Genomic DNA, 27,942 nt, shown 5'->3' with positions numbered 1-27,942 from the left:
ACCCTGATGGTGGGAAAGATTGAGGGCAAGAGGAGAAGAGGATGATAGAGGATGAGACAGTTGGATGGCATCACTGACTCGATAGACATGAATTTGAGCAAGCTCCGGGAGTTGTTGATGGGCAGGGAAGCCTGGTGTGCTGCAGTCCATGGGATCACAAAGAGTGAGACACGACTGAGCAACTGAACTAAACTGACTGAGAGAGTAGCAGTTTTACTAGAATGATGAGACAGAAGTTGGAGTCTTAGAAATGATCCAGAAGCACTGGAAATCAGGGAGAAAGAAGTCGGTGGGGTAGGAGGTGGGGGGCTCAGAAAGGAAAAAGTCACAAAAGAAGGCAATCCAATCATTGTTTTATGGCAGAAACCAACACAACATTGTAAAGCGATTTTCCTGATTAAAAAATCAATAAATAAAAGAAGTAAATCCAAAATTTCATAGATACCTCTTTAACCCTTGACTATTTCCTAAATAAATAAGCAGGGTGACAATATACAGCCTTGATGTACTCTTTTTCCTATTTGGAACCAGTCTGTTGTTCCATGTCCAGTTCTAACTGTTGCTTCCTGACCTGTATAGAGGTTTCTCAAGAGGCAGGTCAGGTGGTCTGCTATTCCCATCTCTTTCAGAATTTTCCACAGTTTATTGTGATCCACACAGTCAAAGGCTTTGGCATAGTCAATAAAGCAGAAATAGATGTTTTTCTGGAACTCTCTTGCTTTTTTCATGATTCAGCAGATGTTGGCAATTTGATCTCGGGTTCCTCTGCCTTTTCTAAAACCAGCTTGAACATCTGGAATTTCACGGTTCATGTACTGCTGAAGCCTGGCTTGGAGAATTTTGAGCATTACTTTACTAGCGTGTGAGATGAGTGCAACTGTGCGGTAGTTTGAGCATTCTTTGGCATTGCCTTTCTTTGGGATTGGAATGAAAACTGACATTTTCCAGTCCTGTGGCCACTGCTGAGTTTCCAAATTTGCTGGCATATTGAGTGCGGCACTTTCACAGCATCATCTTTCAGGATTTGTAATAGCTCCACTGGAATTCCGTCACCTCCACTAGCTTTGCTCGTAGTGATGCTTTCTAAGGCCCACTTGACTTCACATTCCAGGATATCTGGCTCTAGGTCAGTGATCACACCATCGTGATTATCTGGGTAGTGAAGATCTTTTTTGTACAGTTCTTCTGTGTATTCTTGCCACCTCTTCTTAATATCTTCTGCTTCTGTTAGGTCCATACCATTTCTGTCCTTTATCGAGCCCATCTTTGCATGAAATGTTCCCTTGGTATCTCTCATTTTCTTGAAGAGATCTCTAGTCTTTCCCATTCAGTTGTTTTCCTTTATTTCTTTGCATTGATCCCTGAGGAAGGCTTTCTTATCTCTCCTTGCTATTCTTTGAAACTCTGCATTCAGATGCTTATATCTTTCCATTTCTCCTTTGCTTTTTGCTTCTCTTCTTTTCACAGCTATTTGTAAGGCCTCCCCAGACAGCCATTTTGCTTTTTTGCATTTCTTTTCCATGGGAATGGTCTTGATCCCTGTCTCCTGTACAATGTCACAAACCTCCATCCATAGTTCATCAGGCACTCTATCAGATCTGGTCCCCTAAATCTATTTCTCACTTCCACTGTATAATCATAAGGGATTTGATTTAGGTCATACCTGAATGGTCTAGGGGTTTTCACCACTTTCTTTGATTTCAGTCTGAATTTGGCAATAAGGAGTTCATGATCTGAGTCACAGTCAGTTCCTGGTCTTGTTTTTCCTGATTGTATAGAGCATCTCCATCTTTGGCTGCAAAGAATATAATCAATCTGATTTCGGTGTTGACTATCTGGTGATGTCCATGTGTAGAGTCTTCTCTTGTGTTGTTGGAAGAGAGTGTTTGTTATGACCAGTGCATTCTATTGGCAAAACTCTATTAGCCTTTGCCCTGCTTCATTCTGTACTCCAAGGCCAAATTTGCCTGTTACTCCAGGTGTTTCTTGACTTCCTACTTTTGCATTCCAGTCTTCTATAATGAAAAGGACATCTTTTTTGGGTGTTAGTTCTAAAAGGTCTTATAGGTCTTCATAGAACCATTCAACTTCAGCTTCCTCAGCATTACTGGTTGGGGCATAGGCTTGGATTACCGTGATATTGAATGGTTTGCCTTGCAAACGAACAGAGATCACTCTGTCCTTTTTAGATTGCATCCAAGTACTGCATTTCAGACTCTTTTGTTGACCATGATGGCTACTCCATTTCTTCTAAGGGATTCCTGCCCACAGTAGTAGATATAATAGTCATCTGAGTTAAATTCACCCATTCCAGTCCATTTTAGTTTGCTGATTCCTAGAATGTCGACGTTCACTCTTGCCATCTCCTGTTTGACCACTTCTAATTTGCCTTGATTCATGGACCTGACATTCCAGGTTCCTATGCAATATTGCTCTTTGCAGCATGGGACCTTGCTTCTATCAGCAGTCACATCCACAACTGGGTATTGTTTTTGCTTTGGCTCCATCCCTTCATTCTTTCTGGAGTTATTTCTCCACTGATCTCCAGAAGCATATTGGGCACCTACCAACCGGGGGAGTTCCCCTTTCAGTATCCTATAATTTTGCCTTTTCATACTGTTCATGGGGTTCTCAAGGCAAGAATACTGAAGTGGTTTGCCATTCCCTTCTCCAGTGGACCACATTCTGTCTGTTTATTTAACTCATATGCAGAGTACATCATGAGAAACGCTGAGCAGGAAGAAGCACAAGCTGGAATCAAGATTGCTGGGAGAAATATCAATAACCTCAGATATGCAGATCACACCACCCTTATGGCAGAAAGTGAAGAGGAACTAAAAAGCCTCTTGATGAAAGTGAAAGAGGAGAGTGAAAAAGTTGGCTTAAAGCTCAACATTCAGAAAACAAAGATCATGGCATCTGGTCCCATCACTTCATGGGAAATAGATGGGGAAACAGTGGAAACAGCGTCAGACTTTATTTTGGGGGGGTTCCAAAGTCACTGCAGATGGTGATTGCAACCATGAAATTAAAAGAGGCTTACTCCTTGGAAGGAAAGTTATGACCAACCTAGATAGTATATTGAAAAGCAGAGACATTACTTTTTCAACAAAGGTCCGTCTAGTCAAGACTATGGTTTTTCCTGTTGTCATGTATGGATGTGACAGTTGGACTGTGAAGAAAGCTAAGCGCCAAAGAATTGATGCTTTTGAACTGTGGTGTTGGAGAAGACTCTTGAGAGTCCCTTGGACTGCAAAGAGATCCAACCAGTCCATTCTAAAGAAGATCAATCCTGGGTGTTCTTTGGAAGGAATGATGTTAAAGCTGAAACTCCAGTACTTTGGCCACCTCATGCGAAGAGTTGACTCATTGGAAAAGTCCCTGATGCTGGGAGGGATTGAGGGCAGGAGGAAAGGGGACCACAGAGGATGAGATGGCTGGATGGCATCACCGACTCGATGGACATGAGTTTGGGTGGACTCCGGGAGTTGGTGATGGACAGGGAGGCCTGGCGTGCTGTGATTCACGGGGTCACAAAGAGTTGGACATGACTGAGCGACTGAACTGAACTGAACTGAATTCCTAAACTGTATGTGCACAGGACAAGACCTCTGTCCATGGAACTCTCCAGGCAAGAATACTGGGGTGGGTAGCCATTCCCTCCTCCAGGAGATCTTCCCAACCCAGGGATCGAACACAGGTCTCCTGCATTGCAGGCAGATTCTTTTTCTTTTCTTAAGTTTATTTATTTATTTTCATTGGAGGCTAATTACTTACAACATTGTACTGGTTTTTGCCATACACTGACATGAATCAGCCATGGGTGTACATGTGTCCCCCATCCTGAGCCCCCTCCCACCTCCTTCCCCATCCCATGCCTCAGGGTTGTCCCAGTGCTCCGGCTTTGAGTGCCCTGTTTCATGCATCACACTTGGACTGGTGATCTATTTCACATATGGTAATATACATATTTCAATGCTATTCTCTCAAATCATTCCACCCTCACCTACTCCCGCAGAATCCAAAAGTCTGTTCTTTATTTCTGTGTCTCTTTTGCTGTTTCGCATATAGGGTAATCATTACTATCTTTCTAAATTCCATATATATGTATTAATATACTGTATTGGTATCTTTATTTTCTGACTTACTTCACTCTGTATGCTGCTACTTCTAAGTCACGTCAGTAGTGTCCGACTCTGTGTGACCCCATAAACGGCAGCCCAACAGGCTCCTCTGTTCCTGGGATTCTCCAGGCAAGAACACTGGAGTGGGTTGCCATTTCCTTCTCCAATGCATGAAAGTGAAAAGTGAAAGTGAAGTCGCTCAGTCGTGTCAGACTCTTAGCTACCCCATGGACTGAAGCCTACCAGGCTCCTCCGTCCATGGGATTCTCCAGGCAAGAGTACTGGAGTGGGTTGCCATTGCCTTCTCATAATAGGCTCCAGTTTCATCCACCTCATTAGAACTGATTCAAATGCATTCTTTTTAACAGCTGAGTAATATTTCATTGTGTATACATACCATAGCTTTCTTATCCATTCGTCTGCTGATGGACATCTAGATTGCTTCCATGTCCTGGCTATTATAAACAGTACCGCAATGAACATTGGAGTACACATGTCTTTTTCAATTCTGGTTTCCTCAGTGTTTATGCCCAGCAGTGGGATTGCTGGGTCGTATGGCAGTTCTATTTCCAGCTTTTTAAGGAATCTCCACACTGTTCTCCACAGTGGCTGTACTAGTTTGCATCCCCACCAACAGTGTAAGAGGGTTCCCTTTTCTCTGCACCCTCTCCAGCATTTATTGCTTGTAGACTTTTGGATAGCAGCCATTCTGACTGGTGTGAAATGGTACCTCATTGTGGTTTTTATTTGCATTTCTCTGATAATGAGTGATGTTGAGCATCTTTTTATGTGTTTGTTAGCCATCATATGTCTTCTTTGGAAAAATGTCTGTTTAATTCTTTGGCCCATTTTCTGATTGGGTCATTTCTTTTTCTGGAATTGAGCTGCAAGAGTTGCTTGTATATTTTTGAGGCTAATTCTTTGTCAGTTGCTTCATTTGCTATTATTTTCTCCCATTCTGAAGGCTGTCTGTTCACCTTGTTTATAGTTTCCTTCGTTGTGCAAAAGCTTTTAAGTTTAACTAGGTCCCATTTATTTTTGCTTTTATTTACATTACCCTGGAAGGTGGGTCACAGAGGATCCTGCAGGCAGATTCTTTACCATCTGAGCCACCAAGGAAGCCCAAAGAAATAAATAAAAGAAGGCAATCCAAAATTTTCATATAGATATCCATTTAATTCTTGACTAATTATTAAACTGTGTAGGCACAGGATAAGACTTCAAGAAACCCAGCAAAAAGGAGGCTAAGGAACTGAACTGAGATTTTAGCAGCTGCTTAGGACACAGGATTTTAAGGTTGGCATTTAAGTCCATCCAAAATAGAGGAAGTTGCAAATAGCTAGAGCTTTCCTCTGATTTTCCTGAAGCACTACACCTATGGAATAAAGACAACATCTGAGGGAAAAAATTGAATATGCTTTTCTTAATGAAGATTAATGCTAAGCCCCCAAGGACCCAGATAATCTGCCAGTAAATTAACTGTTGCCATAATAAAATTCTTTAGAAGAAGATAACTTAATCCAGATTTTCTGCAACATATTATCCTCAATGACTAATATATAATAATAAAAAATTAGATATGCAAAAAAAATTGATCTATAATTAAGAGGTCAGTAGAAGCAGACCTGTAAGTGACTCACAAAATGGAATTACTTGAAATGGATATAATAAATATGATAGAGAACCTATAGGAAAATATGGCCACGGTGGATGAACAGACAGGGACTCTCAATGGACAAATGAGAAAAGTTGTTTTAAAGAACCATATAGAAATTCTAGAATTCTAGAAATTTTAGATGTATAACCTAAATCTAATCCTGAGAAATTATCAGACAAACTCAAATTGACTAATATCCTGCAAAATACTTGCCCTATAATCTTTAAAAATATAAAAGCCATGAAAGTCAAGGAAACACACAAAAAAACTGTTTTATAATGCTCAGCATGCAGATTCTATACATTATTCAACAGATTAATACTCATTATAGTCATTCTTCACTATAATTCATATTAAAATCCACAAAACTATTTTGAAGAATATATACAGAAAAGTGTTTATAACATTAGTTTCTGAAAGGTACAATTAAAAACTCAACTCACAGAATCCTAAGAGTTTTATTTTTTAATCTAATAGCTATCTATCTAGATATCTTATATATATACTAGATATATATATAAGTATATATATAGTATATAGTATATATCTTATGTATATACTAGATATGACTATAAAGAACACCCTTCTTTACATACGATTGCCAGCTAACAAACATAATGATAAAAATTATCATTTTACCATAACTGAAAAAAAATTAATTCAGGCAGACTTGTCAGTGGATGCCAAAGCCTTTGAATGAAAGATTGGTGGGGAGCCAACTGTTCACATAGTTCAGGTGTCTTACACCACCGGTGTGATAACCACAAGAGGGAAAAATTTACATTGGAGGAATCAAGTTGTCAACACATTAACTCACTGATCAACCTCGTCATCCTTCATGATAAGACAAAGATATACATGCTTCCTGGTGTGATATAATATGAACAACACAGTTATACCTGTGAATATTCTTGCCAAAAATATTTACCAGAGTTTAACTGATTATTTACATCTAATTTTCATTTAATGAGAAATCTGGGGATGGAGGAACAGGTTAAACTGACACCATGAGGGGTCAACCAAACAAATCCAGAAGGTAGAAGATATTGCTGGACAAATGCCCAATTCCCTTGAAAAAGCATCCTATAATGAAAAAAATAATGCAGTCTCCTGATCGTCCTTAATTTTAAAAAGACTGTAAGACACACAACCATGTTACAATGGTCCTTGATTGGATTTTGGTTTGAATAAATTAAGTTTTAAGTATACTTTTGGGATAATTGGAAAATTTTAAATGTAGACTATTAGATCATATTATGGAATTGTTAATTTGGTTAGAAGTGACAATGGGTTGTGATTAAGTAAGAAAATGTCCTTACTCTTTGGAAATGCTTTGTAATGTTTTACTCTCCTCAATTATTTCACCCTTCTTTTCTGGATAAGAATTATATATCCTCTCCTTCTCTCACCTCTCGCCATGTGATTTGCAGGCCTTCCTCTAGAAGGAGTATATTTTCCCAGCCACTGACATCATGCTGGTCTTTGGTCAGTGAAATATAAGCAGAAGTGACACTTTGCCAGTCTGACAGAAACTTGAAATGGCACTGCAAATTTCTGTCTGCTCTCTTATTCTTTTCCTTCTTCCATGCGAATGGCATGACCTAACTAGGGGCTGCTCCTTCATCCTGGATCCCAGGATGAAGAGAAAAATGAAGTAGACTCATAGCCTATTGATTCACTGAGTATAGCCACTGATGATTAATAGATTACATGTAATGTGAAGGAAGAGAAACTTTGTTGCATGCTGCTGAGCTTTGGGCTTGCTCTTTATAGCAGCGTCACTTAGTGGAAGCTGAGCTTCCACTCTGATACAGAGACATATCGGAGTATTCAGGGGTGACGTATTTTTAATTATTTAGCAAATATTCAAAGAAATACAAGATATGAAAAGAATCAAATGAAAATTTTAGAATTTAAAAAGCAACAGCTGAAAAAAAAAAAAAAAAAACGTACTGGATGGGCTCAAGAAAAGAGTGGAGGTGACAGAGGAGCAAACCTAAAGCCAGAAGGATAGAAATGACCCAACCTGAGCACCAAAGAGAAAACAGTTTGGAAAACGAAGCAGGAACTCAGGATCCTGCTGTACAATATCAGGCCTATAATTAACAATACTCTATTACACACCTAAAATTTTGTTAAGAGGGTAGATCTCATGTTAATGTTCTTACCACGATAAAAACACAAAAATATCATTATTATCAACAGTGACAAAGCTAGGTAAGAAGCTATTTCAAATCTTAAAAGATGATGCTGTGAAAATGCTGCACTCAATATGTCAGCAAATTTGGAAAAAAGCAGTGGCCACAGGCCAGGAAAAGGTCAGTTTTCATTCTAATCCCAAAGAAAGGCAATGCCCAAGAATGTTCAGACTACCGCACAATTGCATTCATCTCACACGCTAGCAAAGTAATGCTCAAAATTCTCCAAGCCAGGCTTCAACAGTATGTGAACCATGAAGTTGCAGATGTTCGAGCTGGATTTAGAAAAGGCAGAGGAACCAGAGATCAAATTGCCAACATCTTCTGGATCATCAGAAAAGCAAGAGAATTCCAGAAAACCATCTACTTCTGCTTTATTGACTATGCCAAAGCCTTTGACTGTATGCATCACAACAAACTGTGGAAAATTCTTAAAGAGATGGGAATACCAGACTGCCTTACCAGCCTCTTGAGAAATCTGTATGCAGGTCAGGAAGCAACAGTTAGAACCAGACATGGAACAACAGACTGGTTCCAAATTAGGAAAGGAGTACATCAAGGCTGTATATTGTCAACCTGCTTATTTAACTTATATACAGAGTACATCATGTGAAATGCCAGGATGGATGAAGCACAAGTTGGAATCAAGATTGCAGGGAGAAATATCAATAACCTCAGATATGCAGATGACACTACCCTTATGGCAGAAAGTGAAGAAGAACTAAAGAGCCTCTTGATGAAAGTGAGAGTGAAAAAGGTGGTTTAAAACTCAACATTCAAAAAACAAAGATTATGGCATCCAGGCCCATCACTTCATGGCAAATAGATGGGGAAACAATGGAAACAGTGACAGACTTTCTTTTCTTGGGCTCCAAAATCACTGCAGATGGTGACTGCAGCCATGAAATTAAAAGACATTTGCTCCTTGGAAGAAAAGTTATGACCAACCTAGATAGCATATTAAAACCAGAGATGTTACTTTGCCAACCAAGGTCCATCTGGTCAAAGCTATGATTTTTCCAGTACTCATGTATGGATGTGAGAGTTGGACCATAAAGAAAGCTGAGCACCAAAAAATTGATGCTTTTGACTGCAAGGAGATCAAACCAGTCAATCCTAAAGGAAATCAGCCTTGAATATTTACTGGAAGGACTGATGCTGAAGCTCCAATACTTTGGCAACCTGATGCGAAGAACTGACTCATCAGAAAAGACCCTGATGCTGGGAAAGATTGAAAGCAGGAGGAGAAGGGGAATGACAGAGGATGACATGGTTGGATGGTGTCACTGACTCGATGGACATGAATTTGAGCAAGCTCTGGGAGTTGGTGATGGACAGGGAACCCTGGCGTGCTACAGTCCCTGGGGTCACAAAGAGTCTGACACAACTGAGCAACTGAACTGACTGAAGGTAAGAAGTGGTACTGAGAAGCAAGAACTATTAAAAACAAATGAACCTACTACTCCGAAAAAAACTCACTGTGTACAAAATAAATAAGCCATGGTGATACAGCATAAGGAATACGGTGAATAATATTGTTAAGTTTGTACGGAAACATATGGCTGCTAGACTTATCTTGTGATCCCTTCATCATCTATGCAAATATCAAATCTCTATGCAGTATACCTGAAACTAACATAAAATAGTATGCCAACTATATTTCAATTTTAAAAAATTAGTGTAGAGAGGTCAAATGGGATTCTAAAGTATAATCAAGAAAAAGTCTGAGACATAACACTTCAGCAGGATTTCATGCTACAAAATCAAAACACGAAACTCAAACATTCTTTGATATACCAGCAACAAAGATGTGCAAAACAAGATTAAAAACACAAGAGCATTTATAATCAATCAAAAGTAAATGAGATACCGAGACATGAATCTAACAAAACATGTATAGGATCTGTAGGCTGAAAATTATCAAAAGAGTTTCTCATGCTTCCATGATTTTCTTGGCTTTGACACTTTTTTTTATTTTGTGGCTTGACAATGCGGCATGTGGGATCTTAGTTCCCCAACCAGGGATGGAACCTGTGTCCCTTGCAATGGAAGCATGGAGTCTTAACCACTGGCCCGCCCAGGAGAAGACTGGCTTTGTTACCTTTAAAGATCACAGGGCAGGTATTCTGCTGAATGTGGGTCAGCTGGGATTAGTATGATGATCCCTCATGATTAGATTCAGTTTATGCATCTTTAGAATGTGAGTGAACTGCCTGCGCCATCTGTCACCCGACTGATGGCCAGGGTCAATCTGATCTGGCTGGCTAGGCAGGTGTCCCCTTGCTCCATCATTGCTCCACATGCTTCCTCTCAAAGCTGCACACTGGGTCAAAGAGGATGAGCTTCCATCAAGGATATAACTGTGTTCCCCTGCTAGAACTTCCAAACAAGGTCTTAGATTACGCATTGTCGACAGGAATAGCACAAAAGTGATGCTGCGTTTTTCTCACTGCATCCCCTCAGGGATCACAGGGCTTCAAATCGTCCCATTACTGATGATGCTCACTTTGACTGTCTGATTAAGGTGTTGTCTCTCAGGCTTTTCCACTGTAAAGTTACTCCATTAATTTTTTTAAAAATTACATACAGTAAAATTTTCTCCTTTTGGTGCACAGTTCTATGAGTTTAGACAAGTAGAATTGTGTAACCATTACCATAGACGAGATGCAGAACAATTTCATCATACTGTAAAATACATCACATACATGCTCAGTCATGTCCAACTCTTTGCGACCCTATGGACTGTGGCCCACCAGGCTCCTCTGTCCATTTCTGTGTCTCATTAGGAGCCATCCCAACTATTGCAGGACAGTGTGGTCTAGTGGGGACTTGCCTGGTGGCTCAGCAGTAAAGAATCCTCCTGCGGTGCAGGAGACGTGGGTTGGACCCCTGGGTGGGGAAAATCCCCTGGAGGAGGGCATGATAACCCACTGCAGTATTCTTGCCTGGAGAATCCCATGGACAGAGGAGCCTGGAGAGTTACAGTCCATGGAGTTGCCAAGAGTCAGACATGACTGAAGCTTGACTTAGCAGCACAAACACGGTCTAGCGGGGGAGGGCACCAACTCTGGGTAGGACCAATGTCTAAATCAGCTCCACCCACCATCCATCCACTAGCTGTGTGACCTCGGGAGGCTGCTTAATCTACATAGGATTGTATTTCCCGAAAGAAAGAGAAATCATCCATCTTACAGAGTTGTGAGCATTCAAGAGTACACAAAAAACCTGGCAAATAGCAGTTGCTTTTTCAGTGATTATTTCCAAAGATGGTTTAAGATTTTGTTAATGATTGCTAAGACTGTGTAGACACTGTCTCAATTATCTGTTGCATGTATAGGACACTCCCATTTTCACAGTGGTTGGCAAAATTTTAATTTAGTAGTCTGGTTGGGTGAGAGCAGTTATATATAATATACATAAATTTATCATTTTCATGAATATGCAGTGATAAAGATCTAGGAGACTCTGTAGGATGATCCTGGTTAGAACCCTTTATTGCATAGATGAGAAAATGGAAGCCCAAGAAGTGAGGCATCTTTCTCTAGTATCCTCGTCAGTTACTGGCAGAGCTGGACCAGAGAGTGGGGGCTCTCCTCTCTACTTCTATGTCCTCACTGAACATGTTTACCTGGAGGCCCTGGGTCATAACTGGTGCTCTTTCTCTTCTGCCTCATCCTCATGGCCAAAGCAAGCCACAGAGCCAGCCCAGATTAAAGGCCAGGGAAGTGGCGTCCACCTCTTGGTAGGAGGAACTGCAAAATCACATAACAACAGGCATGGATACAGCACAGGTGGAAGAACTGAGGATATTTTGGCAATCAATCTGCCACAAAATGCAGATGTCTCCCACGGCCCTGATCTTTTCTCCCAATGAAAGCAGCCTCAGGTCTCACGTGTGTTTTATTCAGGTACAAGCATTATGCATCTCTTTTGACTTTCTAGACATCTTGGAACTGTGGAGAAGCCTTGGGAAGGCAGTTCTGTGAGTAACTGCAAGAGCCTCTTGTGGGCTCAGCCCTGTGCAGGGTGCTGAGTGGAGAACAAAGAGGCTGCACTCTGCTGGAGTCAGGGTCCTGGCCCTGCAGGTGGGCAAGCCAGGTAAGGCACACATGGGGATACTCACAAGACAGTAAATGGCATGGAGGTCAGGTGACTCCCCGGGGCAGAAGAAGGGGAAAGCAGACTGCTAACAGTCTGTACAACAAAATTTCCTTAAAAGAAATGAAATGTACACCAAGCAGGGGAATGCTCAAATGTCTTTTAATTCATATTAGTCTTTCAGCTGTTGCTGATTTTCTTTTTCTTCCTGGCATTGACTTTTGGAAGATTTTAGGTCAGTGCCTTATGAAATATCCTACATGGTATCCTTTCACTTATCCCACTATCCTCTGAATTCCTGATCTAGACAAGCTTGATTATGTTCAGGCCACACACTTCAGTAAGAATACTTAATAGTTAATGTTGTGTACTTAGTATTGCATCATATTAGGAAGCACAAATATAAAACTTTTTTACAATTTGCAATGCTGAATTTGATCACTTATTTAAAGTTGTAATCACCAGATTTCTCCATTGCAGAGGTATGTGATTCTATTTGCAATTAATATGTAATCTGGGGATGATGCCATGTGGATATTTGGTTTCCTAATAACCATTCACCTAATGGCTATAACATCTATTACCAACCCTTGCTTGAACCAATTGTTTCATCAGGAGCTGCAAAAAATGGTGATTTTTAAATTCTATCATTATTTGCATTCTTCTATTAAAAAAATCACTTTTTTCTCTCTCTCCTTTTTATTATCATGAGTTCATAGACTGTTATTTATGCATATTATAATCAATTACAGTCATTCATTTTGATGCTCAAATTGTTCCAAATTTGGCTGGTGTCCTTTAGACATACCCCATCATTATTTGAGGTCTTCCTTGCTTTTTGACACAATGAAATGTCCCAGATTCACCTTCTACCTTCTCTGCCCCAAACTGGGGCTGCTTTAGTGAAGAAATATTTGGAAGCCAAGGTCTGGACATTAGGCATGCTCAATTAGTGTAGGGTTAGTGGTGAACAGTTTTTTCAGTTTGAGATATAATTAATATATGATAAGATTATCATTTAAAACACTTTTTTTTCTTTAAACAGAAAATAATAAGTGTTGGGAAGAATGTGGAGAAACTGGAACCCATGTGCATTGCTTCTGGGAATGTAAAATAGTGCAGCAATTAAGAAAAACAGTGTGGAGGCTCCTCAAAACATGAAAAAATAGAATTTCTCTATGACCCAGCAATTTCACTCCTAGGTATATACCTAAAAGTACTGAGAGCAGGGTTTAGAAAAGATATTTGAACACCTGTGTTCATAACAACATTATTCAAAATAGCCAAAAAGCAGAAGCAACCTGAGTGCCTGTCAACAGACGAATGGATAAGCAAAGTGTTTTAGATATAATTTTAGAACACCTTTATCACCCCCCAACAAAGAAACCTGGTATTAACAATTACGATTAATAACTACCCTCAGTCCCTATTTTCCCTAGATCCTAATTGACTTTCTATTTCTATACATTTGCCTATTCTGGAAATTCAGTAGAAATGAAATCACAAACCATGTGGCCTTTGTGTCTTTTACTTAGCATATTATTTTCAAGATTCATCCATGTTGTATCAGTAATTCATTTCTTCTCATGGCCAAATAATATCCCATTGTATAGATATACAACATATGTTTATTCATTCATTCGTTGGTGGATATTTGGATTGCTTCCATGTTTTGACTATTAATACTTAAAATGGACAACATAGAAGAAATAGACAAATTCCTAGAAATGTACAATCTCCTAAGGCTGAGTCAGGAAGAAATGGAAAATACGAGCAGACCAATTGCCAGTCTGAAATTGAGTAAGTTAAAAAAAATAAACTCCCAACAAACAAAACTCCAGGACCAGATGGCTTTACAAATGAATTCTACCATACATTTAGAGAAGAGTTAACACTTATCCTTCTGAAAGTATTCCAAAAAATTGTGGAAAGAATGCTTCCAAACTCATTCTATGAAGCCACCACTACCCTCAATACCAAAATCAGACAAAGATATCACACAAAAAAGAAAATTACAAGCCAATAACACTGATGAACACAGATGCAAGAATCTTCAACAAAATACTAGCAAACCAACTCCAGCAATACATTAAAAGAATCATACACCATGACCATGTGGGAATCATCTCAGGGATGCAAGAATTTTTCAATATCTGTAAGTCAATCAATGTGATACACTGCATTAACAAATTAAAGAATTTTTAAAATATATGGTCGTTTCAACAGATGCAAAAAAAAGCTTTTGATAAAATTCAACATCCATCTGTGATTAAAAAAAAAAAAAAAAACTCTTCAGAAAGTGGGCAGAGAGGGAACATGCATGCATGCGAAGTTGCTTCAGTTGTGTCTGACTCTGCAACCCTTATGGACTGTAGCCCACCAGGCTCCTCTGTCCATGGGATTCTCCAGGCAAGAATACTGCAGTGGATTACCATGCCAACCTCCAGGGGATCTTCCTGACCCAGGGATTGAACCCATGTCTCATGTCTCCTGCATTGGCAGGTGAATTCTTTACCACCAGCACCACTTGGGAAATCCATAGAGGGAACATACCTCAGAAAAATAAATGCTATATATGACAAATCCCTGAAGAAGGAAATGGCAACCCACTCCAGTATTCTTGCCTGGAGAATTTCATGGGCAGAGGAGCCTGGTGGACTGTAGTCCATGGGGTCAGAAAGAGTTAAACACGACTGATTGACTAACACACACACGACAAACCCACAACTAACATTGTACTCAATGGCGAAAAGGTGAAAGCATTTCCTCCAAGATCAAGAACAAGACAAAAATGTCCATTCTCACCACTTTTATTCAACATAGTATTCAAAGTCCTAGCGACAGCAATCAGACAAGAAAAAGAAACAAGAGGAATCTAAACAGGTAAGAGAGAAGTAAAAGCATCGCTGTTTGAAGATGACATAATACTATACATAGAAAATCCTACAGATGCTACCAGAAAACTACTAGAGCTCATCAATGAATTAGGTAAAGGTGCAAGACATACAGTAAATATACAGAAATCTGTTGAATTTCTATACACTAACAATAAACTGTGGAAAATTCTCAAAGAGATGGGAATACCAGACCACCTGACCTGCCTCTTGAGAAACCTATATGCAGGTCAGGGAGCAACAGTTAGAACTGGACATGGAACAACAGACTGGTTCCAAATAGGAAAAGGAGTACGTCAAGGCTGTATATTGTCACCCTGCTTATTTAACTTATATGCAGAGTACATCATGAGAAACACTGGGCAGGAAGAAGCACAAGCTGGAATCAAGATGGCCGGGAGAAATATCAATAACCTCAGATATGCAGATCACACCACCCTTATGGCAGAAAGTGAAGAGGAACTAAAAAGCCTCTTGATGAAAGTGAAAGAGGAGAGTGAAAGAGTTGGCTGAAAGCTCAACATTCAGAAAACTAAGATCATGGCATCTGGTCCCATCACTTCATGGGAAATAGATGGGGAAACAGTGGAAACAGCGTCAGACTTTATTTTGGGGGGCTCCAAAATCACTGCAGATGGTGATTGCAGCCATGAAATTAAAAGACACTTACTCCTTGGAAGGAAAGTTATGTCCAACCTAGATAGCATATTCAAAAGCAGAGATATTACTTTGCCAACAAAGCTCCGTCTAGTCAAGGCCATGGTTTTTCCAGTAGTCATGTATGGATGTGAGAGTTGGACTGTGAAGAAAGCTGAGCACTGAAGAATTGATGTTTTTGAACTGTGGTGTTGGAGAAGACTCTTGAGAGTCCTTTGGACTGCAAGGAGATCCAACCAGTCCATTCTAGAGGAGATCAGTCCTGGGTGTTCTTTGGAAGGAATGATGCTAAAGCTGAAACTCCAGTACTTTGGCTACCTCATGCGAAGAGTTGACTCACTGGAAAAGACTCTGATGCTGGGAGGGATTGGGGGCAGGATGAGAAGGGGACGACAGAGGATGAGATGGCTGGATGGCATCACCAACTCGAAGGATGTGAGTTTGAGTGAACTCCGGGAGTTGGTGATGGACAGGGAGGCCTGGCGTGCTGTGATTCATGGGGTCACAAAGAGTTGGACACGACTGAGCCACTGAACTGAACTGAACTGAACTGAACAACAAACTATCAGAACGAGAAACTGAGGAAACAACCCATTTATATTTACTTCAAAGAAGAATAAAATACCTAGGAACAAACCTACCTACAGAGGCAAAAGACCTGTGCTTAGAAAACTATAAGACGCTGATGAAAGAAATTAAAGATGACACAAAGATATACCATGTTCACGGATTGGAAGAATTGATATTAGACCATACTACCAAAGGCAAGCTACAGATTCAATATAATCCCTATCACACTACTAAGGACATTTTTCACAAAATTGGAACAAATAATTTTAAAATTTGTACAAAAACAAAAAAGACCCTGAGTCGCCAAAATAATATTTAGAAAAAAGAACAGAGCTGGAGGTATCACACTCCTTGACTTCAGAAAATACTACAAAGTCACAGTAATTAAAACAGTATGGTACTGGCACAAATACAGAGCCCAGAAATAAATCCACACACTTAAGGTCAATTAATCTACAACAAAGGAGGCAAGAATAGACAATGGAGAAGAGACAGTCTCTTCAATAACTGGTGCTGGGAAAAGTGGACAGCTACCTGGAAAAGAAGGGAATTAGAACATTCTCTAACACTAGATACAAAAATAAATGCAAACTAACACCAGAAACCATGAAACTCCTTGAGGAAAACGGGTGGAACACTCTTTGACATAAACTGTAGCAATATTTTTTTATGTGTCTCTTAAAGTAAGAAATAAAAGCAAAATTTTTAAAATGGAACCTAATTAAACATAAAAGCTTGCACAGCAAAAGGAAACCATCAACAAAATTAAAAGACAACCTACTGAATAGGAGAAAATATTTTTAAATAATAAGACCAATAAAGGGTTAATATCTGAAATACATAAACAGTTAATACCGCTCACCATCAAAAAACAACAACAAAGGTTTCAAAAATGGGCAGAAGACTTGAATAGACATTTTTTCAAGTAAGATATACAGATAGCCAACAAGTACATGAAAAGGTGCTCAACATCACTAATAATCAGGGAAATCCAAGTTAAAATCACAAGGAGATTTTACCTCATACATGTCAGAATGGTTATCATCAAAAAGAACACAAACAACAAATGTTGGGAGGATGTGGAGAAAAGGGAGCCCTCATACACTATCAGTAGGAATGTAAATTGATATAGCCACTGTGGGAAAAGAATAGGGAGTTTCCTCAAAAACTTAAAATAGAACTATCCTACTGTATGATCCAGGAAATTCACTCCTGGGTATACAGCCACAAAACCCACTAATTTCAAAAGATGCATGCAGCCCATTGTTCACAATTGCCAAAATATGGAAACAACCTAAGTGTCCACCAGCAGATGAACAGATAAAGAAGATGTAGTGTATATAAATGGAGTACTATTAAGCCATAAATGGAATCAAACTTTGCCACTTAAAACAGTGTGAATGGATTTGGAGGGTATTATGCTAAGTGAAATAAGTCAAATACAGAAAGATAAATGCCATATGATATCACTCATATGTGGAATCTAAAAAATAAAACAAACCAGTGAATATAACAAAAAAGAAACAGACTCACAGATATAAAGAATAAACTAGTGGTTACTGGTGGAGACGGGGAATCGGGAAGGGCAAGATACCAGTAGGGGATTAAGAGGAACAAACTACTAGGTATAAAATAAAAAAGCTAGCAAATTCCCTGGCAGTCCAATGGTTAGGACTTTCACCTAACCTAGGACTTTCAGGATTCATCCCTGGTCAGGGAACTAAGATCTCACAAGCTGCACAGTGTGCAGATAAATAAATAAATAAAAAATTTTAAAGGGAATATAGCTAATATTCTGTAATAACTATAAATGGAGTATAACCTTTAAAAATTGTGAATAATGTTGTACACCTGAAACATATAATACTGTACATCAACTATGCATACATGTATGCTTAGTCACTTCAGTAGTGGCTCTTTGCGATCCCATGGACTGTAGCCCACCAGGCTCCTCTGTCCTTGGGATTTCCCAGGCAAGAATACTGGAGTGGGTTGCCATTTCCTTATCCAACATCAACTATACCTCAATTAAAAAAAGAGAGAATAATGCTGCTATGAACGTTAGTGTACAAGGTTTTGTGTGAACACACATTTAACACTTCTTTGAGAATATACCTGGGAGTGGAATTGATAAGTTATAAGGCAACTCTATTGTTTAACTTTTTGAGGAACTGTCAGATTTCCCACGATGGATGCACCATTTTACATTCTTGCCAATGTGTGAAGTTTTCAGGTGAAGTTTTTTAATGTTGTCATTTTTTAAACTTTCTAAAAAGGTTGTATAACTGGGTTTAAGTTATATAGTTTATGTTTTGCTTTGCAAATTTGTAATAAAATAAGCTGGGAATGCCACACGTGGGAAAAAACTATTTCAATAATAAAAATGTAGTACTACCTCTGATATCTATAAACCAGATTATATTTCTATTCAACCCTAACACCTGTAGTCTCCTGGCCAACAGGAAAATATGGGGATGATTCTCAGACCTTGCGCGCGGCGCGGGCTAGACTGTTTCAGCAATCACCATCACTCCCACCAGTCCTCCGCAATGCAGAGCAGCGGAGAACTACATTTCCCAGAATACCCCCTCCCCCAACTCTCGCCCACCTCCGCTTCCAGGTTGGAGTTTGCACGAAGGGAATTCGGGGGAAATTTGGAAAGCAGAAAGGAAAGGGAATCTATCATTCTCCAGAGGTGGCGAAAGCCAGATGCTGCACAGATGTGGGAGTGACCGAGGCTTCCCAGCAAGCTCTCAAGAGCTAACCACTTACTTCAGGCTGTGACACCTTCCACATCCACTTCTACCTTCGCAGCAGCTGCCCCGAGTTCCGCTCCCTCCGCTCTGCCAACAATCCTGTAAGCCCCTAAAGCTATATTAAGCCCCTTTTATCCAAAGACGTACGTAGAGTGGCTTATGTTTTCCTGAACAAACCCTGAATAAGACACATGTATATTGGGACAGTGGTACCATTTAACGTTTGAAATATGTAAAATATAACGAAAGTAGGGAAATGTGATGTGTCTAGAGAGACAGTGTTTTTTTTTCACCAACGGTAAATTTCTGTTTCGGAGCCAAACCGGAGTCCTGGCTTGCTATTCTTAATTTATCATGAACATTTTTTTAAAAGTGACATTAAAAACTCATTGTAAGCACCATTTAATGGTGGAATAATCATCAGATATCACGTGACTTAACGAATTAATTCCATAATGTTTTACATTGTTATTATTTTGGCTATTATGAATAATCCTGAAAAGAGCGACTTCTTTGACTACCTCCTTTAGACAGATTCCAAAAAGAGATATTTCTGATTCAAAGAACAGAAACATATTAAAGATTATGGATACACATTGCTAGAGTGGTTTCCAAAAATGTAATTTACACTCCTACAGGCAGTGACCAAGTATTCCTCTTGCCACTCTGTGACTGCCATCAGATACTATAATGTAACAAGAATGTGTGCTAATTTGAAAGGTAAAATTTCAGGTTTATTTCTTATTCACTTGTTGATTAGCCATTTCTGTTCTCTCCACCCCACCCCCACTTCCTTTCTTTCTGTCCTGACTTCCGTCGCCTTCTCCCCTCTCTCCTCCCTTTAGCTCTCCTTTCCTTTCCTTCTCTTTTTTCTGTCTTTCCTTCCTCCTTTTTTTTCCTCCCTCCCTCCTTCCTTCCCTCCATTCTTCCTTCCTTTCTAGAGTTCATATACTTTGCCTATATAAGTCTGTCAAATGTTTTTGTATAAGTCCTCCCAATTTCTGTTGCATTTAATTTTGTTTATATTTTATTATATAGCCGTATTTTTATGTAGCAGAAATCTATTCCTTTAGAGTTCCCGACATTGTTTTTAATATTAAATAATTTATCTGCTATTCAGAAGTCAAATAAGTATTAACTTCTATTTTCTATTGTTTATGGCTTGATTTAAAATTATGGCTTGGTTTTATACATTAACTCTTTGACTTACCTGAACTTTTTGGGGGGGTTATATTTTAAAAGGAGAAGATCTAACTTAATTTTCCCCCATAACAACTAGTTGCTTGAGTACCCTTTGGACAAGTCCTTACTTTTATATAATTATATATATTTATTTTTAGATTTTAGATGTGCCTCTTTTAGATAAGTAGGACAGACTTGAAAAAAGTCCAAACGATTCAGAAATACATGATGTGGAAACTGAAAGACTCTTACCCTCTAGAGCTAACCACTGATAATGATTTAGTGAATATTTTAAAATTAGCCTTTTAAGTTGAAGTATACAAATAATGTGTATAGTGCATAGTTTGATGAATTCTGACAAATACATACACTCAGATAACCCTCATCCAATCAAGATATAAAAATTTCCACAAAGTTCCCTCTTATCCTTTTCCAGTCAATCCCTAATTCCCCAAAGCAACTATTCTAATTTCAATCTCTAGATTTTTAAAAATTTTAAATGGAGGATAATTGCTTTACAATGTTGTGTTAGTTATTGCTGTACTACAGTGTGAAACCTCTATGGTTTTGTTTTAGCCGTTCCTTAACTTCATATAAATGGAATCATAAGCGTAAATTCATCTAGGTCTGGCTTTGACATAAGTTTTTGAGAATCAACCATTTGTTCTGTGTAATAGCAGTTCCTATATGTTACTGAATAGTACTCCATTATGAGATAAACGACAGCTTATCCGTTCACTTACTGATGGACATTTGGGTTATTTCCAGTTGGAGACTGTGTCAACGAAATCTGCTAAGAACATTCTAGTACAAGCTCTTTAGTGGATCTTTCTAGGAGTGAAATTACGAAGTCATAAAGTAGATATAACTTTAATTTTATAAGAAACTGACATAATTTTCCAAAGTGGTTGTACCATTTAACCATCAAGCAGGGCCAGCTGCTCTACATCCTCACCATACTTGGTATTATCTTTTTAGTGTCATTATAATTTTAATTTTTTTAAAAAATAGCACAATCACAAAAGTTACAAGTACAGTACAAAGAATATTTTTCTTTCACCATTTTAGAATAAGTGGCCAACCTGGTGCCTCAACTCCCCCTAATTCTTTAGTGTGCATTTAGTACAAATAAGGACATCCTCCTACTTAAACATCATAATTAGTAAGGTAACATTGGTAATATTGGCCTGTGATTTTCTTTTTTTGTGTATGATATCTTTGTCTGTTTTGATATCAGGGTAATTGTCACTTCATAGAATGAGTTTGACAGTGTTTCTTGCTCTGCAATTTTTTGGAATAGTCTCTGAAGTATACGTGTTAGCTCTTCTCTGAATGTATGGTAGAAGTCAACTGTGAAGCCATCTGGTTCTGAACTTTTGCTTTTGGGACATTTTAAAATTACTGATCCAATTTCAGTACTGGTAATTGGTCTTTTCATATTTTCTATTTCTTCCTGGTTCAGCCTCAGAAGATTGTACCTGTCTAAGGACTTGTCCATTTCTTCTAGGTTGTCCATTTTATTGACGTATAGTTGTTCATAGTAGACTCTTATGATCCTTTGTATTTCTGTGGTGTTGATTGTTCCGTTCAGTTGCTCAGTTGTGTCTGACTCTTTGGGACCCCATGGACCGCAGCACGCCAGGCCTCCCTGTCCATCACCAACTCCCGGAGTTTACCCAAACTCATGTCCATTGAGTCGGTGATGCCATCCAACCATCTCACCCTCTGTTGTGCCCTTCTCTTGCCTTCAATCTTTCCCAGCATCAGTGTCTTTTCTAACGAGTCAGCTCTTCGCTTCAGGTGGCCAAAGTATTGGAGTTTCAGCTTCAGCATCAATCCTTCCAATGAACACTCAGGACTGATCTCCTTTAGGATGGACTGGTTGGATATACTTGCAGTCCAAGGGACTCTCAAGGGTCTTCTCCACCACCACAGTTCAAAAGCATCGATTCTTCGGCGCTCAGCTTTCTTCACAGTCCAACTATCACATCCATACATGACCACTGGAAAAACCATAGCCTTGACTAGACGGACCTTTGTTGGCAAAGTAATGTCTCTGCTTTTTAATATGCTGTCTAGGTTGGTCATAGCTTGGAGTAAGCGTCTTTTAATTTCATGGCTGCAGTCGCCATCTGCAGTGATTTTGGAGCCCCCCAAAAAATAAAGTCAGCCACTGTTTCTACTGTTTCCCTGTCTATTTGCCATGTTGATTGTAACTTCTTCTTTTTAGCTTCCAATTTGATTCATTTGGGCCCTTTTCCTTTTTCTGTTGATGAGTCTGGCTAAAGGCTTATCAATTTCATTTATTTATTCTCTAAATTTAGTTTAAATTTTTTTTTAATTGGAGGAAAACTACTTTACAATGTTACGTTGGTGATTATACATATATCACCTCCCTCTTGAGCCTCCCTCCCCTCCCCCAGCCCACCCCTCTAAGTCATCAAAGAGGGCCAGGCTGGACTCCCTGTTTCATATAGCAGCTTCTCACCAGCTGTCTGTTTTACACATGGTAGTGTATATATGTCAGTGCTACTTTCTCCATTCATCCCACTCTTTCCTTCGGCCACTATGTCCACAAGTCCATTCTCTATATCTGCATCTCCATTTCTTTCCTGCAAATAGGATCAATACCATTTTTCTAGATTCCACATATATGCATTAGTATACTATATTTGTTTTTCTCTTTCTGACTTACTTTACTCTGTATAGCAGGCTCTAGGTTTGTCTCCACACTAGAACTGACTCAAATTCATTCTTTTCTATGGCTGAGTAATATTCCATTGTGTGTATGTACATCTTCTTTACCCATTCACATGTTGATGGACATCTACATTATCCTAGCTGTTGTAAATAGTGCTGCCACGAACACTGGGGTACGTGTGTCTTTTTCAATTATAGTCTCCTCAGGGTATATGCCCGGTCATGGGATTGCTGGTCACATGGTAGTTTTGGGCTTCCCTGGTGGCTCAGATGGTAAAGAATCTACCTGCAATACAGGAAACTTGGGTTCGATCCCTGGGTCAGGAATATCCCCTAGGAAAAGGAATGGCTACCCACTCCAGTATTCTTGCCTGGAGAATCCATGGACAGAGGAGCCTGGAGGGCTACAGTCCATGGGGTTGGAAAAAGTCAGACATGACTGAACGACTAATGCACACACACACGGTAGTTTTATTCCTGCTGCTGCTAATGCTAAGTCGCTTCAGTCGTGTCTGACTCTGTGCGACCCCATAGATGGCAGCCCACCAGGCTCCCCCGTCCCTGGGATTCTCCAGGCAAGCACACTGGAGTGGGTTGCCATTTCTTTCTCCAATGCATGAAAGTGAAAAGTGAAAGTGAAGTCGCTCAGTCGTGTCCAACTCTTGGCGACGCCATGGACTTCAGCCCACCAGGCTTCTCCGGCCATGGGATTTTCCAGCCAAGAGTACTGGAGTAGGGTGCCAGTGCCTTCTCCAGTTTTATTCCTAGTTATTTATTTTTTCAAAGAACCAGCTTTTAGATTCATTGATCTTTTTTATTTTTATTTTTTCGTGTCTATTCCATTTATTTCTGTTCTAATCTTTATGATTTCTTTTCTTGTATTAAATTTAGGTTTTGTTTCTTCTTTCTCTAGTTGCTTTAGGGATAACTTTAGGTTGTTTATTTGAGACTTTTCTAATTTCTTAAGGTGAACTTGTTTTGCTATAAGCTTCTCTCTTAGAATTGCTTTTGCTACATCCCAAAAGTTTTGGATTATTGTGTTTTCATTTTCATGTGTTTCTAGGTATTTTTTAATTTCCTCTTTGATTTCTTCAGTGATCCGTTGCTTGCTTAGTACCATATTGTTTGGTCACCACGTGTTTGTAGTTTTGGCAGTTTTTTCCTTGTAGCCAGTGTCGTGGTTGAAAAGGATGCTTGATATGATTTCAGTTTTCTTAAATGTCCTGAGACTTGCTTTGTAACCCAACATTTGCTCTACCTGGGAGATGTTTTGTGTGCACGAGAAAAATGTATATTCTGCTGCTTTCAGATGGAATGCTCTATAAATATCAGTTAAGTCCATTTAGTCTAATGTATCATTTAAGGCCTGTGTTTCCTTATTGATTTTCTGTCTGCATCATCTGTCCATTGTTGTAACTGGGGTATTAATGTCCCCCACTCTTATTGTGTTACTGTCAATTTTTCCATTTATGTCTGTTAACATTTGCCTTACATATTGAGGTGTTTCTATGTTCGGTGCATATGTATTTATAATTGTTATATCTTTTTCTTGGATTGATCTTTTGATCATCATGTAGTGCTCTTCTTTATCTCTTGTAACAATCTTTATTGTAAACTCTATTTTGTCTGATGTATTGCTACTCCAGCTTTCTTTTGATTTCCATTTGTGTGGAATACCTTTTTCCATTGTCTTACTTTCAGTCTGTATATGTCTCTAGATCTTAAGTGAGTCTCTTGTAGGCAGCAAATATTTGGATCTTGTTTTTATATCCATTCAGCCAGTCTGTGTCTTTTGCATGAAGCATTTAATACATTTATATTTAAGGTAATGATCGATACATATGTAATTATTGCCATTTTGTGAATTGTTTATTCTTTTTGTACGTCTTTCCCCCTTCTTTTCTTTTGTGATTTGATGACTGTCTTTAATGTTATATTTGGATTCCTTTTTCTTTTTTGTGTGTATATCTATTATATATTTTTATTTTGCAGTTACCATGAAATATTTTTTTAGGGGTCTATATTTTTATGTGTTTAAGTTGCCAATCTCTTACTTTCAAATGCATTTTGGATACCCCACATTTGTACTCTTCTCCCCTATGATTACTGTTTTTGATACTATATTTTACATCTATTTTTTGTGCATCCCTTAGCTGCTTACCGTGGATACAGATGATTTTACTCCTTTTGTCTTTTAACCTCCCTACTAGCTTTGTGCGTGGATGATTTCCTACTTTTATTCTATGTTTGCCTTTACCAGTGAGCTTTTCCATTTTGAAATGTTCTTGTTTATAGTTGTGACCTTTTCTTCCCTTTTTTTTGTTTCTTTCTTTATGGGTTACACTGGGTCTTTGTTACTGCATGAGGACTTTCTCTAGTTGTGACAAGTGAGGTGCGCTTGTCATTCACTGACGGGCTTCTCACTGGAGGGGCTTCTCGTTGCAGAGCACAGGCTCTAGGTGCAGGGGCTCCCGTAGTTGCAGCACATGGGCTCAGTAGTTGCAGCTCATGTACTCTAGCGTGAGTGGTTACGGCACATGGGCTTACTTGCTCCATGGCATGTGGAATCCTCCCAGACCAGAGATCAAGCCCATGTCCTCTGCACTGGCAGGCCTGGGACCCCTGACCAAAGCAACAGAAGGTGAAGGAATTGCATTAAGAAAAACCTGGAGGGGAGATCGACCAAGATGGTAGAGTAGAAGGACCCTAAGCTCACCTCCTCTCATGAGAACACCAAAATCACAATTTGCTGAACAACAACCATCGATAAAGTAGACTGAAAACCTACCATAAAGCATCCTCTACAACTAATGACATAAAGACAGAAACAAAACAGATGGGTAGAAGAGGCAGACTTGTGATCTAATCAAATCCCATACCCCCTGGGAAGGCCACCCATAAACTGGAGAATAATTATATTATAGAAGTTCTCCCACAGGAGTGAGAGTTAGCCGCATGTCAGACCCACCCCCCGACCCAGCATGGAGGTCTAGAAATGGTTAGAGGAGCCCTGAGAGCATTTGATTGTGAAGGCTAGTAAGGCTTGACTGCAGGAGCTCCAGAGGATTGGGGAAAATAGACTTCACTTTTAAAGGGTGCACACAAAATCTCACATGCACCAGGACCAAGGGAAAAGCCATCATTTGATGGGAACCTGGACCAGACCTACCCATTGGTCTTGAAGAGTCTCCTGGGGACGCAGGGAGGAGGTCTGGCCTACCTGGGGACATAGGCACTGGAGACGGACCTATCAGGGAGCATTCATCTGTATGAGCTCCCCTGGAGGCTTACATTTTGACACCAAGCCCTGGTCCCACCCTACAGCCTATAGGCTTCAGTGCTGGGATTCCTCCGGCCAGACAACACACTGGGCAGAGGCACAGCCCCATGCATCAGCAGACAGGCTGCCTAAAGACTTCCTAATACAGGCACCTCTAGACACACCCCTGGACAGCGCCTTGCCAACCAGAGCACCAAGACTGAGCTCTGTCCATCAGGGGCAGGCATCAGTCCCTCCTACCCGGAAGCCTGAACAAGCCTCTAGACCAGCTTCACGCACCAGGGGGCAGACACCAGAAGCAAGAAAACTATGGTCCTGCACCCTGCACACCACATCTGCTAATGCAGGCCAATCATTACTGGGACAAGCTGGCCCCTGGCCCTTGGGTAACAAGAGGAGTGTACTCTTGGGACACACAGGACATCTCCTACTGAGAGCCACTTCTCCAAGATATGGAAACATCACCTGCCACATACATAAAAATACCAATAACAACTTAGATAAAATGAGGTGACAGAGGAATATGTTTCAGATGAAGAGAAGAGATGAAACCCCAGAAGAACCAAGTGATGTGGAGACAGGCAGTCTACCTGAGAAGGAGTTCAGAGTAATGATTATAAAGATGATCAGAGGGGTCTTCCCTGCCAGTCCAATGGTAAAGACTACACTTCCACTGCAGAGTTCAATCCCTGGTCAGACAACTAGATACCGCTTGCCACTGCACCATGTGGTAAGGCCAAAAAAAATTAAAAACAAGGAAATGGTAAAAAAAGAAAAAAAAAAGGATCAAAGAATTCAGAAGAGTGGATGCACAGAATGAGAAATTGAGAAATTAGAGGTTTTTACCAAAGAATTTGAAAATATTAAGGATAACCAAGCATAATTAAAGAATACAATAGCTGAAATGAAAAATAAACTAGAAGGAATAAATAGACTACATTAGACAGAAGAACGGATCAGTGAGCTGGAAGACAGAGTAGTGGAAATCACCGCCGCCAAACAGGTAAAAGGAAAAAGGAATAAACAAAATGAAGAAAGTTTAAGAGAACTTTGGGACAACATCAAGCAAACTGATATTCACATTGTAGGGGTCCCAGAAGGAGAAGAGAAAGAGAAAGGGCCAGAGAAAATATTTTGAGATAATAGGTAAAAACTTCCCTAACCTGGGAAAGGAAACAATTGACCTCGTCCAGGAACCACCTATAGTCCTATACTGGATTGACCCACAGAGGACTATTATTGGACGACACATTGTAATCAAAATGACAAAAGTTAAAGAGAGAATATTAAAAGCAACAAGGGAAAAAGCAATAAATATCATACAGTTCAGTTCAGTTGCTCAGTCATGTCCAACTTTTTGTGACTCCATGGATTGCAGCACACCAGGCTTCCCTGTCCATCACCAATTCCCGGAGCTTGCTCAAACTTATCTCCATTGAGTGGGTGATGCCATCCAACCATCTCATCCTCTGTCGTCCCCTTCTCCTGCCCTCAGTCTTTCCCAGCATCAGGGTCTTTTCTAATGAGTCAGTTCTTTGCATCAGGTGGCCAAAGTATTGGAGCTTCAACTTCGACATCAGTCCTTCCAATGAATATTCAGGACTGATTTCCTTTAGGATTGACTGGTTTGATCTCCTTGCTGTCCAGGGGACTCTCAAGAGTCTCCTCCAACACCACAGTTCAAAAGCATCAATTCTTTGGCATTCAGCTTTCTTTATGGTCTAACTCTCACATCTGTACATTACTACTGGAAAAACCATAGTGTTGGTTATATGGACCTTTGTCAGTAAAGGGAACTCCTTTAAGGCTATCAGCTGATTTTTTAG

Source organism: Bos indicus x Bos taurus, chromosome 10, assembly GCF_003369695.1.
Source record: "Bos indicus x Bos taurus breed Angus x Brahman F1 hybrid chromosome 10, Bos_hybrid_MaternalHap_v2.0, whole genome shotgun sequence".
In the NCBI taxonomy this organism is placed as follows: Eukaryota; Metazoa; Chordata; class Mammalia; order Artiodactyla; family Bovidae; genus Bos; species Bos indicus x Bos taurus.
The sequence above is the reverse complement of the archived record's forward strand: the minus strand, read 5'-3'. Positions refer to the sequence as shown.